The 5,424-nt window shown below is 37.4% G+C and overlaps 1 long non-coding RNA gene across 1 annotated transcript; it reads right to left on the reverse strand.

The window, feature by feature from the left end:
- Positions 1-993: 993 nt before the first annotated feature.
- LOC140930665 (uncharacterized) lies at positions 994-3,449 on the reverse strand. The gene is made up of 3 exons (XR_012164877.1): positions 3,319-3,449; positions 2,053-2,197; positions 994-1,744 (listed from the first exon to the last, which is right to left on the reverse strand). It is a non-coding gene; the product is annotated as an uncharacterized lncRNA (long non-coding RNA).
- Between the last annotated feature and the right edge of the window lie 1,975 nt (positions 3,450-5,424).

Raw genomic sequence — 5,424 nt, forward strand, 5'->3', positions numbered from 1 at the left:
CACACTATTACTTGTTGCTGTTTTTTTCCAGGCCTGTCATGTCCACATCTTTTTTCCGTGGTGTTTTTCCAGGCCTGTGGTGTCCACATCATCTGTTGTCCCTTCAGCAGCTGAGGTGTCCACATCAACTCGTGGTCCTTCAGTGCCTGTGGTGGCCGCATCGTCTAATGTCCCTTCAATGGCTGAGGTGTCCCCGTCACCTTGTGGTCCTTCAGTGCCTGTGGTGTCCATATCGTCTATTGTCCTTTCCATGGCTGAGGTGTCCACATCACTTTGTGGTCCTAAAGTGCCTGTGGTGTCCGTATAGTCTATTGTCCCTTTAATGGCCGAGGTGTCCACATCACTTTGTGGTCCTTCAGTGCCTGTGGTGTCCACATTGTCTACTGTACCTTCAACAGCTGGGGTGTCCACATCACCTTGTGGTTGTTCAGTGCCTGTGGTGTCCACGTAATGTGATGTCCCTTCAACAGCTGGGGTGTCCACATCACCTTGTGGTCCTTCAGTGCATGTGGTGTCCACATCATCTGGTATCCCTTCAATGTTCACTTCATCTGATATTCCTGCCTTGCCTGTGATTTTCACATCACCTGGTGGTCCTTCCGAGCCTGTGGTGTCCACATCACCTGGTGGTCCTTCAGGTCCCGTGGTGTCCACATCACCTGGTGGTCCTTCCACGCCTGCAGTGTCCTTATCTTCAGGTGGTCCTTCCAAGCATCCGGTGTCCACATCGCCTGATTCACCTTCATTATCACCTTTTTTTGGTGTTTGTCCCAGGCCTGTAGAGTCAATATTTACATTTTCTGGTGTTCCCTCAAGACCAGTGACATTTACACGCTCTCCTGGGACCACCGTAGTTATTTTAGGTCTCAGGTGGTGAATGGTTTTTCTTCCCTTTTTCATTCTTATACCCCTGAAGTCCTTATGCACGTCGAATATGTTTCTGCCTAGAATTTCAAAAATGAAACGATGCAAGGCTTCCTTGCTATCAATATGGCCTCCTTGGTGACAGTGTTTCCTATTGACTTCTGGTAAGAACTTATAAACCATTCCTCTATTTCTTTAGCTGGTGGTAGCGAACATTTTCCTGTTGATTTGTAACAGTGTATTATTTGTTAAATATAAATTTATTAATCAACAATGGATCTATTATTAAACAAGGTATGAAATAAAGTTATTTAAGGAATATCAATGAAGTTTAATTGATCTTTGGTCAATTTAAGACAACAAAGGTTTTTATTTTGAAGCCTATGTTTTCAATTTTTACTTGAATTTGAGGTTCAAGACAAATGACAACATTCAAGTTTTGATTTAAATTCCATCAGAAACATATACTTCTGATTCAATGTCACAGGGATAAAATTAATAGGTGTAAAGTGTAAGATCTGAGAAAAATTATTAGCACTTGATTTACACTGGTTTGGTAGAGTGCTTCCGAGAAAATAGAAATGAAGGAACTTAACATGGATAAATTTCAAATGACACCAGTGACCCCTCGACAGTGCCTAGAGTTTATTTGAACACTTTTTATCTGTAAACTGAAATAATAGAAATGGAGATACTAGTTCGCACTGCTTACAGTGTAGCCAACGTTAACTTAAAATAAGCACATTGGGATCTTATATTATCGTTAAAAATGTATCAATAATCAATTTATAAAAGAATCAGACCTCCTCCTTGGACCAGCTACAAGAGAGAGTGACACTACATCTTGCTTAAACTCTTTCAGAATCTGTTTATCAAGTAGCTGGTAAAAAGAAAAACAAACAAACAAACATGTCATCTACCTTCAAAAACCTTAAGTACAATAATAATGCTTTGGCTAATGTAATAAAAAATGGCTGGGAGCCTTTCTATAGCCATCAAATATACATATTGAAAAAGCATTCCAGCCCGAACACAATAGTTTCCTTTAATCTGAGGGTTCAGGTACAATCTAAGCTAGTTGACTTTTGATCCTCTATTCAACTGAATCATAACTGTATGTGATATATGATGACATCCTAATGTTATTGTTTTAAAATTGTTGCCTCAAAATGCCCCCTTAATACTAACCTGTGTGCCTCTAAAGAATAGTTTTTGGTTTCGTGGTAAAATCTGAGTTAAACTCTGGATTTTCAGCTTCAAATCAATCACATTTGTTGTATGGGGCATTGTCAGCTCCAGACGTTCTCGCCTGTGGTACACCAGAATTAACATTCTAAAATGAGTTCAAAAAAATGTTGTTGGCATTGTATTGTTAACGATTTTGAAATGAAATACAGTTATTTGATATTGTAATTTATAATCATATATTAGAATGTAAACAATTAAGTTTGTTGAGGCTTAAGAATATTCCATGCATATTGCAAAATTAAATTACGTACAGTTGACTCCCAATAACTTGAATCCTCACTAACTAGAACCAAAATCAATTTCCACTGGATTTTCTTCATACATTTTCCGTAATTTTACCCTCGATAACTTGATGAGCATGTTTTTAGCACTTATATAACAACAGGAAAAAAGACAAACAGTGTACTTGTGTCCAGAAACATTGAATTTTGAATTTCCCTTTGACGTGTTGTAGGCATATAGCTTACATGTAAATGCTGGCATTTTTTTGTCACAAATTTAATGTGAAACAGCCTTACTTCTCAAAACAGTAAAACATGTGCACTATTTAGGCTGTTTTGTTATGTAATGTTTTCATTTACGCTCTAGAAGTATCTCTCAATTTTCACCCACAAAAAAATTTAAAATGTGATTTCAATGTTTACTGTACAGTTAAAACTACTGTAGTTTTATCCTTATATCCGCTTAAGTGCTTCTAGCTCCTGGTAATTTGATACCTCGAACTTTCTTCTTTTTCCATTGAAGGGAGTCGACTACATAAAAAGATGCAGCAGCACCCCTTCTTGAAGGGGCCTCCCACCCCCCACCTCATTTTTATTTTTCTGGATTGCAAGAAATAACTAGGAAACTGAAGTTCAATTTGCCTTCTCAACATCTCAGTGTTTGTAAGTTGCTAAGGTTGGAATTTCAAGGTGGTGTCACTCAAAAATACATATCAATTTTATCTCACCGTTTCTTGACAGATCAAAGACATTCAAGCATATAACAATATTATCATGATATCAGCTGGGATCAGTGCAGAAATTTAAGAGTATAAATGTGCAAGAAATGACTCAAACTTTTGTTCTGTAAAGTCAAAATCAGCCACAGTGTAGGATTGGAATTGCTGACTTTGCAGACTTTGTAAAATTATGCATCACGTGGCCTCAAAATCTGTGTTTCTCACTTAAAAGGTGATTGTTTTATAAACCTATGATAAATAGGCACCTGTCTCTCAAGTTGAGAACTGGAAATAAGTCATCTTCTTCAACATCAGTTCTGCAAAAGCCCATATTTTTGGAGAGTTCTGTGGCATATGGCCTCTTAAGCTTCTTCTTAGCAGACTTTTTGGCCTATTGAGATTGAAATTTCAATAACAATATATTCCTGCTGTGAGATGTGTTCAACCTTAAATAATAATAAAATAATCGTTTTAATGATAACCCTGTCTCAACTGGACAGCTGACTGGAACTCAATATATAAGTTGACCAAGTCAGCCCTAATTAAAGTAAGTCCACAAAAATTAGATCAAGGTATCAGCAAAACCTTGATTGAAAATTCACTTCAACAAATGATATGGATAGATGATTTCATTTAGGCTGGCTTACATGTTACATGTAGGCATTTGGCAATTTTTTCCCAAACTATTGTAAGCCTACCTTTAAATAGACAAGTGTCAATAATTTCAAGTTTCATGGTCATGCTACCCCCACTCCTCTTTTCATAAGTTGTTTACCAGATAAATTTCATGACGCTTTGTAAATTTTTGAAAAAGAGGGGATCTTACTGACAATTTATAATTAAACAGTATCACCACGGCTTGATATATAGGTGTCAACTTTAACAGTTGCCAATGAAAGCAAGCTGAATCATTTATTTATATTACATTTACTCTTTTAAAGTTTTGTTTCAATATTTAGTTTGATCAGTAAAAGATATTTCACATAACAATGTACTTATGCTCCAGAAATAACAATCAATAGAATTTTTTGATAGCTATTGACATATAATTATCGATTATCTTTACCTTCCTCACATGATGACTCCTCTGGGGCTTTGCATTATTACTCCTGTGACTTGTTAAAGAGTTGCTCCTCCTCTTCCTTTTAATCTTTTTTGATATACTTATTTGTTCAAAGCTAGGTTCAGGCTTAGAGAAAAACTTTCTATACGATCTCAAGTTAAAATTCCAGTCCTGAATATGATTTGACACAGCAATAAATAAAACAATAACATTGTCAGAGAAAAAGTATGACTAATTTGTTAGGTCGTTAGGTCAAATGATCATTTGGCTATTTTTTAGCTTATATAGGTCGCGGAGGGGAACATCATTAGCTGCCCTTTATTAGTGGCAAACATCCTTCCGAATAGAGGTTGTTGCGGGTACTAAAGAGGGTCAACTGGTCCACAGCCAATTAGTCACTATCTTTTTTTTCGTGATAGTTTCGTGACCTTTAGTAACGGCAAACTACCCTCAAAATAGAGGTTGTTGCGGGAACTAGAGAGGGTCAACTGGTCCTCAGCCAATTAGTCACTATGCTTTTTGGTGACCATTGCGTGACCTTTTGGTAACGGCAAACTACCCTCAAAATAGAGGTTGTTGCGGGAGCTAGATAAAGTCAACTGGTCCTCAGCCAATTAGTCACTATGTTTTTTTGGTGACCATTGCGTGACCTTTTAGTAACGGCAAACTACCCTCAAAATAGAGGTTGTTGCGGGAACTAGAGAGGGTCAACTGGTCCTCAGCCAATTAGTCACTATCTTTTTTTGGTGACAGTTTCGTGACCTTTAGTAATGGCAAACTACCCTCAAACTAGAGGTTGTTGCGGGAACTAGAGAGGGTCAACTGTTCCTCACCCAACATTTTTTTGAGGACCATTATTTCCCCATTACTGGTTAGAAACATGAAAATACTTGGCCAAATAGAGTTACCCAACCCCCTGATCGTTCTAAGTAAAAAGTGCCATTTAAAGAAGAATATCTAAACGTCTGCAAAATTAAGAACTGGAGCATATTTTTTTTGTTAGGGAAAAGTACTCACACAGTAGCAGTAATATTTCGCAATAAAGAAACTAAAACAGATAAATGAGCTTACCACCAACCTTGATCTAACAGGAAACATTCCTGCTGACCTAAAAGTTTACACATTCTTTTATGAGTGGGAGGCTTTACCTGCATATTTTTTGTTGTTGTTTAAGTGTTAGTAGGGTTTCAATTTTGTTGTTCGCTGTGTAATGTATTTTTACTGCCTGACCTATTAAGAGTGGCTGTCTGTAAGGATTGAGAATCGGCGGTCAGCGACCCATTTGGCGAATCCCTGATACTTTGCCCAA

The sequence above is a fragment of the Porites lutea genome, chromosome 3 (assembly GCF_958299795.1).
Source record: "Porites lutea chromosome 3, jaPorLute2.1, whole genome shotgun sequence".
In the NCBI taxonomy this organism is placed as follows: Eukaryota; Metazoa; Cnidaria; class Anthozoa; order Scleractinia; family Poritidae; genus Porites; species Porites lutea.